Source organism: Dermacentor silvarum, chromosome 10, assembly GCF_013339745.2.
Source record: "Dermacentor silvarum isolate Dsil-2018 chromosome 10, BIME_Dsil_1.4, whole genome shotgun sequence".
Classification (NCBI taxonomy): domain Eukaryota; kingdom Metazoa; phylum Arthropoda; class Arachnida; order Ixodida; family Ixodidae; genus Dermacentor; species Dermacentor silvarum.
The window spans coordinates 34,479,202-34,493,777 of record NC_051163.1 but is presented as its reverse complement, the minus strand read 5'-3'; the positions used below and the strand labels follow the sequence as shown (position 1 = coordinate 34,493,777).

The 14,576-nt window shown below is 48.1% G+C and overlaps 1 protein-coding gene across 1 annotated transcript in view; it reads left to right on the top strand.

Annotated features, from left to right (window-relative positions):
- Nucleotides 1–5,260: 5,260 nt before the first annotated feature.
- LOC119466368 (forkhead box protein P2-like) overlaps nucleotides 5,261–14,576 on the top strand; it is a 402,756-nt gene continuing 393,440 nt past the window's right edge. Inside the window, exon 1 of the mRNA XM_037726879.2 lies at nucleotides 5,261–6,978. The gene's annotated coding sequence lies outside the window, so the exon portion shown is untranslated. The remainder of the gene's footprint in view (nucleotides 6,979–14,576) is intronic.

Here is a 14,576-nt window from a genome sequence, read left to right as displayed (position 1 = left end):
CTGCGTCTATTGTGGGCGAATATTCTGCATCGGTTGTCGAGTTTCACTGCTCTCAAGTTCCGCTTTCGTGCCACCCTGACCTCCTGCTGCCTTACAGTTGTCCTCAGCGCGACGATAATGCGACGAGCTTTCGCCGACGTCATACACAACACCGCCGCACTCCACGCCAAATCTTATGCACGCTTTTTATCAGCCGATGATGACGTCACACATGACCACGCCGTGCTGCGGAGTAGTTTGGACACCTGTGCACCATTCAAGAACGTGACGTTGCTGTAACCTCCTACGGGGGTTACTGCAACGGTTACTGGGCAAAGGTCACTTTTCTGGTCTATTGGGCAGTTTTCTGTGATTCCAAGGCAGCCCTTCAGTTTGTTCGACATGCAATGCGCCACGGGCCCAATCAACAACTGGCCTCAGAGATTCGACAGAGCCATCATCGCAGCCATGACAAGGCGCTTGACACAATCTTTCTATGGCTTCCTGGACTCTGTAGCATCAGCGGGAATGACCTCGCCCGTCCACGCCACGTCCGAGTCTGCACATGAAAGGGGTTAATGTGATTTGACTCCGCTTTCGAGAATTGACACTGCGGCTGGGCTGCGATCGATGTCCCGTGAACGTACGTTGCCCCTGTGGGACTCGAACGTTATCACCAGGTGTCGTTTACGTTCGTTGTTGCCGGTTATACACATACATCTACCGCCTGGGTTATCACGACGTGAACAAATAATGCGGTACCGTTTGTGGCTAGGCTGTCGCATTTACAAACACTTATGCATTCCTGTTGTTGGAATGGCCAACAGCGCCACATGCGACAGATGCAGCTGTGACGAGACGCTTGCACACATTATCCTTGTCTGCCCGCGCCGAGAGGCAAGTGATGTGCGGATTGCTGGACCAATTGGACAATCGCCAACTATCACAACTCAAAATGCTGGGCCAGTGCTCCCAAATTGACTTCGCGCGGAAGGCTTTATTCGCTTTTAAGGTTCTTGCGGTGAACGGGCCCGCACGATATACTTTAAGAGCACCGTCCGCTACCGCTCCATAGTTTCGGAACTTTTCTGCGTCATAGCGTCATAGCGTCATAGCGCAGAAAAAGACGATAGACGAAGAAAGGGACGCCTATAAGTTCGTACATTGTAATGCAGTAGCAACTAGCCCACCTATCCAACGATTGCGCTCTATAGTGTACGTGGTTTGTTTGTGCTTGCCTCCTTTTCTCTCTTTCTCTCTCACCCCTTCTGCTTTCTTGCTTTTATTTATCCCCCTACTCCTTGCCCCCGTGCGGGGTAGATAACCGCAACTATACCTCTAGTTAACCTTCCTGCCTTTATATGCATCCTTGCTCTATTTCTCTATGCCCTATAGGGGCTACTGAAAAGGGTTGCTTTTCTCCCTTACTGCGGATGTTACTTTGCTGTTTATTTATAGACACTAAAAAATGTCGCAGTTTCGCCCGAAAGGCGAAACATCAATTGCGATAGCAAATTAGTAGAGAGCTATTCGGAATAGGGATAGTAGTTTTATCGGCTGCATAAACTTGGACACATTCGCTTACTAACTGAATTAACAAGAGTGGTGTCAGCGCGCACAAGCAAACATGAACAGATCACACTCAATGACAGCAGACAACTACTGTCAAAACGCTGGCAGCAAGCGCTGCAGCCGCCGCAGCAAGCGAAGGTTCGTGCGGTCTATCGCTTCAACGGATACTGAGCGGCGAATGCACAGTGCATACAAAGGTCAGAGCCTTGTGGAGATCGCTTTTAAGAGACGGTGCGGGTGACCGCCACAGCCGGGCAAAGTACAATCGCAGTTGTTGGCAGAGTAGAAGCTGCCCTCCCCCTCTCTCCCGCGCGGCCTTCCCGCTTTCTTGCATTCGCGTGGGAGATTGAGTGGCCAGTCCCCCTTGCGCCCGGTTGCAAGATACGCATTTGGTGCCGCAGCACAGCGTCGCCCCACCTCCCTCCCTCCCATACCCCCACGGCCTTTCGAGCGACGAAGGTCGCGTTTGCTTTCCGCAGTGTGTTCGCTCTCCGTGATAGCGCGCGGCCCCCGCGCGCTTTCACTCGCGCATACGGCGCGCGGCGACTATTTTATCGCCATTGGACTTTATATGAAACCTCACGGTGACGGTGACGGCGACGCCGACGGCAGAAATCCTGTTGATGTGTCTATATAATTGCTATCGCAATAAAAATACGAAGCTTAGTGACTTTTGTTGATTGTTTGACAAATTTGCAAGAGCCACTGAAAACTGGAAGCCCGTGATGGTGATGCCCCAAGAATTTTTTTTATTTGTTGGCGGTGGGGGGCTAACTGTACCTATAGAAAGACTAACAACACAGGAAGCACAACATTGGCGGCGAGCACCATCGTCGGTACGTCGCCAAATCTGGATTGGTCATGTCCGTTCGCTAATTATGCGAACAGTATTCTTTAACATACTTCAGCCACTTTTGGCCACGGCAGCCCGACGCTTTAGCGCCGCGCCACGAGTTCCGGCGGGCAGCAAGGGATTAATTCTCAGCGACCGCCGCGCCACCGCTACAGTCTGGGAGGCCACGCAGAAGGACAGAGACTCCGTGCGCGCGCCTCTACATGACGCTGCGTGTACAAGCGGGAAACGCAAAATGGGGTACCAGGCTGCAGTCCACGGCTTATGCGTGACGCGTTTCGGCGGTGGCAATACGGTGGCAATCGCTACATTGCTTGAATGCTAATCGCTTTGGGTCGATAGTCATCGTGAGACAGGTTCTGCCGGAAAGTATCTATGCATCAGTCAGCGCACATTACCAGCAATTATCTCGTCTATTCAGTACTTACAGAACCAGGCAATACGCATTATCACTAACAGTGGTTTTTTCGCGAGTGCTATTCTACTACTTCGTGAAAACAACATCCTTCTTGTGACGAGCTTGTTCAAATATCACCTCACAAGTATGTTCTATAAATTACTTAATAAACAGCTTTCATGCGAATTCATTGATTCCAGGTATCTCATTAATAACATTACTATGTTTGCACGTAACTTCAATTTTCTACTACCTATGGTTCATTCTAATTATGGAAAAATGACATCGTCATTCGCGGCCATTAAACTATGGAATATGCTTTGCCTAGCACCATTAAATCTCCATCCTTTCATGCCTTCAATCATGGCCTTAAGCTTTTTTACTTGTATTACTACGATTACATCAATAATCACGCTATCTTTGCCATTTTTATGTATTGACAGCATTTTTTATGCACTATAGGATTGTATACAGAGAATCCTCTTGTTTAATTTTTATGACCTATTTTACGCGATTGTTTTTTGTTTGGTTTGCGTAGTTTGCTTAACTTTCATACGTTTTTTCAACGTTATTATTAACCGAGGGTCCCGTTGCAGTCTTTGACTTTGGGACCCTCGTCTGTACATTATCTGCAACCCATTCACTGTATTTATAGAATAATCAACTGAAAACGAAAATGAAAACGTTGGAGAACGCGTAGAACAGTATTCGCGTCGGGCGCTCAGTCTGATTAGACAAGACCCTTTCGCTATAGAATCAGAGACAATATTACAGAAACATCGGATACAGTAGGTGCGTCTTGAGCCGAGCGATAACTTGATAACAGCGATAATCCGTTAAAAAAGGATCACCTGCAAAAAAAAAAAGGCAAGCAGTATACGCTTGACAATGCATTTTATATAATTACTGGTGCTCGCGCGGAATCCAACCATTCGCGTCCCTCGTGAAATCTCACTTGAAACGTGTGTCTCACTATCCAATGTTGAAGTTTTGGATAAGGCGAACACGTATTGTGCCGAGCGACAATTTGATAACAGGGATAATTCGGCGATATCAGCGAGCGGCGGAAACGCAAAACAAGGTACTACATAAGTGTGGCGATATACCATATAACAATCACGAGCGAGTGCGCACCTTATCTCCGTATCCACTCGTTACAGGTGTCTTTGCTTACATCTTGTCTCACTTGAGAACTCTAACCCAGTGCAACCGTAAGCTGTAATTTTGAAGAGCCGCTTCTCTCGATACCTTTTGGCTATTCTACGACGCCATTATCTTTCGATTTCTCTTTTACTTGCAAGCAAGCTGAAGCGCGGCTGACACGCTTTTAAGCCGAAAAGCAAACGTCTTTCACCGCTCGGTGCCGACACCCACTCTGCATTGCAGACACTGCAGCAACTCGTTTTTTTTTTTTTTTTTTTTTTTTTTTTTTAATCTGAAACAGTAAAGCAGTTTTCACTTCATTAAAAATCCACGTATAGAAGCAACCGGACACCGCGTGTTCTACTTTGATGAAATAGTGACTATTCTTTTTTCTTCTTTCTTTTTTTGTTCTCTGAAATGTTTAGATCACTCTTCGGCTGGCCGGACCTGGGCCCACTCAACGAGCTTGCGGAAGGTTTGTCTGTCAGTTAGCGGCGCTACTGCGTGAGCCTGCGATAGAACGTTCACAAAAGCAAAAGCGAGTAGGCATTGAAACAAAGACAAAGAAAAAAAAAGGCGGGGGGGGGGGGGTTGAGAAGACGGCTTTTTTATTTACCTACGGGAGACAGAGAACGGGAGAAAACGAAAGCAAACGTAGCGCGCTGCGCATAGCATCAAACAAGCAGCGTCCGAAGCGAGACACGTAGAAATGGAAGAGCCTGGTGACGGCACTACCGACGTGGTGTATAGTGGTAGAAGTAGTAGTAGTAGTAGTAGTAGTAGTAGGTTGAAGTATACTACTCCCTGCGATGCACGCCGAAGGTGAGGGATGACTTGAGAGGATAAGAAATAGGAAGGGGGGGGGGGGGGTGCGCCGCGCAACACAGGCACCCGCCATCCTCCTCTCCTATCCTCTTCACCTCTGTACACACACACACACACACGGGCGCACGGCGAGGGAAGAAGGGAGGGAGTTGTCGCCGTGTGCAGGAGTTTCGTTTTTCCTTCTTGCGGAGCAACCCCCGGTCCGAAACGTTTTCCTCCTCTCCACACGTTTGCCGCCGTAGGTGGGGGAGTCCGTGCGTATAGAAGAAGAAATACAAATAGGGACACAAATAAAAAAGACGCACGAAAGACGCGAGAAGAGGGCGAGGAGGTGGGCGGGTGGTTCCTCCTCGCCCCCCTCCGCGAGAGACGCGCGCCTCGGGTAGCGCGCGCGCAAACGCGGCGCACGAGGACCCCTCCTCTCCCGCGCCGATGCCGCGCTGACCGAGCGTTCGGCGCAGACGAGCCACAGCCGGGCACATGGCTACGTCGCCGGCTTTGGTGGGCGCGCGGCAGCGATGATCCCTGGCGCGCTCGGCGCAGCTCGGCCTCCTCCGGATACCACCGCTACGAGTCGTCGCCGCCTCCTCCTTCTCCTCCTCGCCGCCAGCGGCCGTTGGCGGCGCCGCCGCTACGACTACGACTGCTCCGCTTCGGCTCCTCGACGCGCCCCCCTCTTCGCGGACCGTTATCCGACGCGCGCGTCGTCGACCAAGTGCCCCGCGGCCACCGGGCTCTGGGAGGCGAAGACGCCGCGGCCCCCGCAGATCGTCGACGAAACGCCCGAGACGATTTAGAGAGCGTGTTGCCTACTCCCGTTGATTTTTGTTTCCCTACTCACTCCCCGGTGTGTTGTTTTCTTCTTCCCTGCGCGTCACTCGGTGTCTCGCCGAAGGAAAAAGCCCCTCCCGCCTGCCTTGTTGTCCCAAACGGGAAAGAAGAACGCACTTCGGGCACCGAGCCAAGCAGGTGTCTCTCGCTCCCCAAGTTTTATTTTCTTCCCGGAAGAAACCCGTCTCCTGAACGCCCCGCGCACCTAACTAGTTGATCGTTGCCTTCTGTTTCGCCGGCTCCGACTGCATACGTCACTCCTCTCGAAGGAACCAGCGCGCAAGTGCCGCTTCGCCAAGAACGCAAGGCTTAGAGTGACCGTTTCCCTCTGTCCCAACGGGCACCGAACCAGTGGTACCCGGCGACGCCTTTTGAGTTCTGCTCGCTTCGGCAAAAATTTTCTCGTTTGTTTCCTACCCGCTTCTTCTTTATTTCCGAGTGTGTGTTTCGTTGCAACACCCGCGACCCTATCCGGTGCTCTTGTGACTGTGTTTTATAGACAGACCAATAGCGAGACCCAGAAACGACTACCTTCTGTGCTGCTCTTCAAGTTCCCATTGTGTGCTTTGTTTGTTGTGTTTTGTTGCGCCTTTTAAAAACACACACACCCCCTGTCGGATATTTTATCGTGTCCCGGTGCCGTCCCAGAGGATTTGGAGCTGTCCCACTGCAATAACGAATTAGAACGAGCCGCTATCATTTGTTCAAAGATTTGCACGTCATCGCCGGCCATCGTGCGGACGTCTTCTATCCTGCGTTCCTTTTGTTTTCTTCGCGCGTGAGCAAAAAAACACATTCAAAGGCGCTTTGCTTGTTCATCTGGATTTCTGGCGTTTGCTGTCCGGCCCCAGGCGCTTCAATTCTAGTGCGTAACTTTCTTTCCATCCGAGCGTTCAAACCAAGATACGACTAACAAACAACGTCCGTAAGATTGCGACAGTTGTTTACGAGCACGTGACAGCAAACTTAGCCTCGCTCTCATTTCTTTAATTTTAACGCGAAAGGCGCACTTCTAGATCTCTGCAGGCTGAAAGAACGTAACGGCGTATATCCGTACGACGCGCTCACCGCGAACGGCGGCTTCTCAGGGAACGAACCGTGAATACCCGCATCGACGACATCCTGCGTGCACTACCGCGTTCTTCGAACTGTGCGACGCCGGTGACATTGTGATATCGGACGGCACCGATGAAGAGGAAGAAAGCACGTTAGAGGAACCACGACGTTTGCGAGAGGGCGGGACTGACGGTCGAGTGCGGTGCGGTTGGCCCCCTCTCGGACAGGACATCGAGGACGACGTGCTTCTCCGCCTACCCATCGGTGACCAATTCCAGCGCGGGCGTCGGCCAGCCACGGCGCCGAAGGATGCAGTGAGGCGGTGAGTAGTCTTGGCATCTACCTCGTGGTTTATCAACATGCACGCTGCGACACCGTATAGTTCTCGCGCTGGTAACTTGGACGAGTTCCGCGGAATCGAAAACGACGGGATCCGGGGGGACTCACGGAAGCAAAGTTTTGTGCCATCCGTAATCGGGCTGTACCGACTTTTTCTAGGCACATTTCGAGTCCTCGAAAGATTAATGAAAGAGTGCGGCCAGATCGACTGGGGCGGACAAGTACAATAGCGTTCTGGAACCGATGTTAAAGAAACCCAAAGTAAGCAATCAGTGTGGCGGTGAGGGCTTGTTGGTTGTTCATCATGACACGAGAGAGATGTAGCACAGACAAGGCGAAAGGACGTGAGAAGGCACACATAGAACACATGGGCGATGCGTGAGTGTGTTCTACGTGTGCCTTCTCGGCTCGTTGTGCTTTGTATGCGCTACGACTCGCTCCTACCAAAGCAAGCCGCGAATTTCATCCAGAGAATGTATCTGAAATATTTGTCTCCTGTAGTGAAGAGTTCGACGAAAATTGTCTGGGCAGCTAACGCAGTGGAGAAGTAGTTGCAGTCGCTGAACGAGTCCGAGATGATAAACGTTGAGACACTTGAGAGCTCCTACTAGTTATGGCGTCATACAAAAGTTCTCATATTTCGATAAATCAATGGATTTTGTTAGTAAACCATAATTTAATGCACTCTTTACAAAACATGGGTGAAATTAAATGAACATTGAGTGAAAACGGTCATAAACCGGCTGTAAGTATTGATTGTAATGCTAACTTTTCGCAATGAATTCAGTGTAATACATCTTGGGTTGCAGCGCTCTTTTCCGACAAGAGTTATCCGGACCCGAACTCTGCAGTCCAGCCCGCATTGAACTTTGGTCATTGGAAATAACTCATGACTGCGTAATTGCGCATATTATTGCAGGTACGTCAAATAAATTATTTTTAATGTAGTAGAGCCAGAAAATAAATGGACAGGTGCGCCTCCTTAAAGACAACTGGCCGTTGGCTGGCCTGGTTCGCACTGTTGGCGGAGTGACACTCCCAGTCAGACAGCGGTCTTGGGGTTTGACTACCGGGCCAGTGCGAATTCATCTTCAATGACGGACCTTATTTCTGATGAAGGCGTACGCATCTTTATTGCAGCATTCTGCTCGCTTTGAAGAAACACGGATAAGTTTCCTATTCGAGAACTGCTTCGCCACTGTTACCAGCAGATGACGTAGATTGAAGGGCGGCCCTGCGTGAGTTTGTGCAATTCATGAAAAAAATATGTTTCTTCGAAGTATAAGAAAAGGAAATGGGAGGCGTGGTGCTTCATGGTAAAGTTTGTACACGAAGGCTACACAAGCATATTAAATAACAGTACGCACGCAACCGAATTTCCGAGAAACCGGCCTATAGGTGCAGATATGCTTCAAAAGGACGGTACTTTGGGCAAGTTGGTAATCCATACTGAAAGCTATTGACAGCGCGAAACGACACGAAGGACACAGAGCGCTTGTCCGTATATCTTCTCTGGGTCGTTCGTATCGCTTCGCGCTGGAAATAGTTTTCACTACAGGTAGAGCTTGAAGCCTTTGATTAACGAGCCGGTGGACAGACCCATTTTGGTGAGATCGACGGAAAAAAATAAAGCTGTCCGGTAAATTTTAGCATGTTTATAGCAAGAGTGGACGCTTAATTGTAATTAGAAGCACACAATGCAGTGCGTTTGCGGAAAAGCTTGTTATCTCATCATGGCGCGCGGGTGCTTCCTATAGAACATCTCATTGCAAATGGCAAAAGTTCTGTGGCATCGTTCTCTCGTCAGAGCCGAGTTTGTGCATAACGTTCAATGTGAATTGTTTAGTAATTAAGGACGATTATTGTGAGTCTTTAATTACATTGCTTTCAAGATCATAAGAGCACTGTATGCCTACAGTAAGCATGCTTGTGACCTAAAAGAAAGTGACTCATTGTATACGATCACATGACGAAATTTCATTTCTAATGTTAGGCTTTTGTTGCAGCTAGCGCGAGGTTCTGGCCGTCATTCTACATTACCAACCGCAGAAATCGTCGTAAACGTCTCCATGAACCATAGAGCTTCAATTTAGTTAAGAAGTGCAAGCGTTTCAATATTCTACTAGATGCCACGCTGCCTGCAGGTACTGGCATTTGTTTCAGACATTGTGAGCGCCTTTTCATTGTTGATGACGCTGTCACTTTTTCTGGAAAGCTGTCGTAGCCTTTGTGTCACAGAATATACCTCAAAGATACTATTGAAGATGCCACCGCACAATAACATCAACTATAGGGGGTATGGCACTAAAGTCATCGAGGTTGCCATATTGTAGTACAGTAAGCACGGTGAAAAACTGCGCGTTATCGAGATTAATAAAACATTCTTTATCATCATCTGGATCCGCTTATGTGCAGTAGCACAGTGGATGCTGTGAACAGGACTACGAAGTGGCACACGTGAGGTCACGTGAATAGTCCCTATGTACATCGCAAATGGAAATCCGTGAGCAAACGTCAAGTAATTTTGCGCTGTCTCTGGCATATAGTTCATATTCGGACTAAGAGATACAACAGGAAGTTTAATCTTGAAGGTTGCGTTAATGCGGTATCATCATACTATACGGACATGTGCGAAGCCCAGTTAGTATATGTATGATGCTTATAGCTGTAGGGAACTTTGTTGCTCGTGAAAGAAATAAGAAAAGCTTACTTCTTTAACCTGATTCATGGAGTAACACTTGATAACGGTAGAGCTTTGATGCGTTTGCGGAAAAGCTTGTTATCTCATCATGGCGCGCGGGTGCTTCCTATAGAACATCTCATTGCAAATGGCAAAAGTCCTGAGGCGTCCAGTGCACCTCACAAAGAGAATATAACCCAGCATATGATGCAAGATTCTTCTTCCTTTTTCTTGCTTTGTGCGTTCTTTCTTTGTTTTGAGGATCGTAAAACTTTGTGTGACTGTAAGTTTTGGGTACTAAAGCTTTCTTAAGGGTTTAGGTATTCACTGGTGTCGCATGACCAGAAATCAGCTATTATCTAGTCATTTTATGAAAATACTATAGTCTTTCTTCCTATTCGCGACCTTAAAACTAGGCATGTGATGACTGACGTTTTCTGTTAGCTGCTGCACTTCTCACGTACTCAAATGTCCGTTCAAAAGCACAAAGTCACGTAGCGATTTCAGTGCGCATACGCTTCGTCTTTCTGCATGTCATTACCGCACACGCGTGTCTATCGTAACACACATGTTTGATTATACCACAATTGGGGCCAACGACGAACCTTGCAATCTTTCTGATTTGAACTGAAATAAATAACTCTACCGACGTGCAGTGATCTTCAGCATCATTTCTGATAAGCATCACATATTTGCCATAAACAACCGAATAATAGTTGCTGCCAGCGCGTATACGTTGGTCTCAGTAGACGCAGAACTTGAAAACAACGCTTTCTTGAGAAACTTCTTGCCGCCGTATCGCTGGTGTAATCGAGCTAGTCACAGTTAAGTGCGAGCGCGTATAATATCACATTTGGGTTTGTTCCACATTCGGAGTGATATGCGACAACAGTGTGTTTTCTCATATCTAAATCTATGTCCCGTATCTGGATAGGCACGCGTATAAATCCTAAAGCGGCGTGACGCTTTTCACGCCGCGGTCGCTAGTAGCTCACTCGGAATCGGCCAAGCCGATTGATAGGTAACGCTGATGCAAAAACTGAGAGCTGGCCAGATTAGAAAGCATGTTCGCGCCAATCAAAAAGCGGCAGTGCCCTGAAGACGCACTATGTAGACAATAGCAGCCAGATAAAACTTACTGTTATTTTTGTTAATTCATCAACGTTATGAATCTCTGATCCTAAGCACCTATCGCTGTTTTTCGCGCAATGGACCGACGAAAGTGTGATACAGCGTTCGATAATATGAAATCAAACGTACTCGTTTAACATATGAGCAGTACATTACTCTTCGAATGCGCATTCTCACCGGAACCCTATATGCGCCTACTGATTCTCGCTGAAGAAGCAACATAATGAGTGAGAACTCTGATACTGCTACCTAGGGATAGAACTCAAAACAGTTACGTGCGTCGGCCCCTATGTGTACGCGTCGCCTGATTCACAAAACTTTTACTTTCTCACAAATGTGCACTGCCCAATTTGTTACGAGGAGGCGAGGAACAAAGAGTTATAGATATAGCGGACAGCTAAAGACTTGCATACGCTATAGCGAGACCTTAAAAATATCGAGAAATGGCGTTGGCGGCTTTGCGCATGCGCAGAACATAAGCTCGGTTTCAGATGCTTTTTGTTTTGCTTTGCTATACAGTATGAATCGCGCTGGCCTAACGTTAAGAGACAGGAAAAGAAATGTGTGGATCAGAGAGCAAACGGGGATAGCCGATTTTCTAGCTGACATTAACAGAAAGAGATGGAGCTGGGCAGGCCATGTAATGCGTAGGGTAGATAACCAGTGGACCATTAGAGTTACAGAATTGGTGCCAAGAGAAGGGAAGCGCAGTCGAGGACGGCAGAAAACTAGGTGAGGTGATGAAGTTAGGAAATTTACAGGCCCAAGTTGGAATCAGCTAGCGCAAGACAGGGGTAATTGGAGATCGCAGGGAGAGGCCTTCTTCCTGCAGTGGACATAAACATAGGATGATGATGATGATATGAATCGCGCTGGTCTGGAGTGGTCAATCAGCCAATTTTGTCGCCATTTCTCAGGAAAAACGAACGAACGAACAAACAAAAGAGCTCAGGCCGACGCCGCAATACGCCTACGCATGACCATGCCTCATGCTCGGTCTATGAAATAGGTCTCGAACCCAGCAGCTACCACTAGATAATTACGGATGCTCACGTAGTCCACTGCCGGGCCACTTGACCATTCAGACAAGTGCAATTCACACTGTACGCAGTGATGATGGCGTCCGGGAACGTTCGGTCTGTTAATTCTAAGAGAGAAATAGAAACAAGAAAAGGCAAGGAGGTTTCCCAGGCGGACAACCGGTTGGCTACCCTGCACGGGGGAAAGGAATGGGGGTGGAAAGAAAGGAGAAATTGAAAGTTAAAAAAGAGTGTTCAACTGCGCAGTAGTAGACAGAGATTGTCTGTAAGTGTCTTTTCGGATGTGTTGATCTTAGAAAAAGTCATTAGAACACGCCTAGATTTCTGCGTTTAAAGATGCGTGAGACTAACACTGTGGCGAGGCGGGTTAGTGGGTGAAATTCATCGTGAAGAGGTCTTGAAGTGCACCAGAACGCAAACAAAATTTTAGAGAAGCGCTGCACGTCCTGTCTGCCTTTCTCTAAAATTTTGGCTTAGTTCCGGTGATACCAAGTACCCAGTTTTTTTTAATTATTATTATATGGTATTTAGGGTATTTGTCCTCTGTAAAGGGCCGATAGTCCAGTTGGCTGATTGCGCTCCAAAGAGGCTCACGTCGTATTCTAAAATATCCTAAGAACCGCGACTAGGTATAACTTCTCAACGCTCGCACTGCGTGTCGAGACCACCAACAGCCGCTTTAAGTAGTAGCTGTCACATACAAAAGCCTCCATGAATCCACGCTCAGTTTCTAAACGGAAACTAATGGCACTTACCAAGAGCATAAAAAAGCGGCGTGCCTAAGGTTACGGTCGTGACGTTTTGGTACGTCACCACTTGGTACGACTTGGCGTTTTGGTACGTCGCGGTTTGGTACAGTGGGCCGGGAAGCCGCCTTCAATTGGCACTGCCTCTTGATCCCAATTTCTCGCTATGTGAGAACACGCACGCGCGAACGCAGATAATGTCATCCCAACTCATTCGTGTGCTAGCAACTGTCACCACTGCACTTATGATCGCACAATGTTATTCTTGCAGAGACAGAGAGAAGGAGAAATGAATTGGGTAACGCAAAGCCTGTCAGGGAGGTTAACCAGGCTGATCCCGGTTGGCTACTCTTAATATGAAAGGGAAGAAAGCATAGACGCGAAATATGAAAAGAAGAGAAGGAAATATGATGCACGCGTGTACGTACAAATTGTCAATCGTTCAATCACACGCGATCGCGTATTCCGGCGGATTCCAATCAACATTGTCGTGGCGTTTCGCGTCGCAGGCGTGCATGTGACACTCCGCGGTCTTACGATCTTCTCTTCGAGAAAAGGTCAGTCGCCCAAGTGCTTCAAAGCGTTAGTAAGGGCAACCCTCTGAACTTCCAAGGAAGGGCACTAACACGAGAGGTACTTAGAGCTAACACGAGAGGTAATGGGGGACTCGGGATTAATTTAGACCACCTGGGGTTCTTTAACGTGCACCTAAACATTAGTAAACGTACGTTTTCGCAGTTCGTCCTGATCAAAATGCGGCCGTCGTGGCTGGGACCACCTGCTTAGCATCGCAATGCCATAGGCAGTAAAGCTCACCGCGGCAGGTATAACAAAGGTTTCTTCCAGCTATCTCCAGTTATCGCTCTCTTGTGTCTGCTGATCCTATGAAAGATATTGCTGCTTATCGGGGCATTTTAACAAAGCGATTAGGATTGTTCGCTCTTGAATACATTCAACGTTCTATACTGTTCGAGTGTTCTGCTGCAGTTGTTTTGCTGGCCTCGTCTGCTCACTTCGCTTCTGTCCAGTATAACCCTGCGATATTTTGACGGTGCAAGCACCTAAAAAAAATGTTCCTGAATATAACCACGAGCGCGCCAGACACATGGGGCGTATTGCCGACGTATCGGCGACTGGGTGTTGACTTTAACTCCACGGAACTTAATTATACGCTCATCACGCATCTTGAAATCAGCAACGCCAAGCCACGCCGCGCCGAATATACGTTGGAGATACGTTATATGTAGCATCCGTTTTATGACATCACGAATGAAAACGTGCCATGTTTTCTCTAATTTCTCACGTGTTCCCTTGCACTTCCGTATCCTTGATCCCTTCCACTTCCTCGGTTATGTGGCTGACTCATCCCTTTACCCTTCCCCTGTACAGGGTAGCCAACCGAAGATAATCTCTGGTTAACCTCGCTGGCTTTCCTTTGCCTTTCTGTCTCTCTCTCAGACTACCAACTTACAAGCGCAGCATTGCTATAGGTGCACGTTCGGCAAAGCGGCAATCTTCGCATTTCATCACTGTGCCGAGGCCGGCCGCTCTTACCAAGTTCACCTTTGTTCGGGTTAGGATACGCCGCTGGAGCGCGCAAGACAATAACACAGAATACGGGGAGATCCCGAGGTTTAAAGGACTTGGTCCTAGTGTGAATTTCAAACAATTCCGCCCTTTAACCATGGTCGAGGGATAAGTACGCGAGAAACACTCGGCTTTAAACGTTCGTCGCAAGTATGACGTCAGAGCGTGTCCTGCTACAAGCACCACTATAATCCTGTAACTTCTGTTCGTTTCTGCGTTACGACTTTGTTTTCAAGGCTGTTAAGGTTAGCGATGCTTTCTTAGCATTTTCCCTCACTTTGATGTCCGCAGTTTCTTACAGCTATTCACTTGCTGCGAGCGCTTTCCCCGTGTGCACATTGACGCCGAGGGAAAGCTGTCACTCAATAAAAAAAATACATGTCCGTTGGCAAAATTT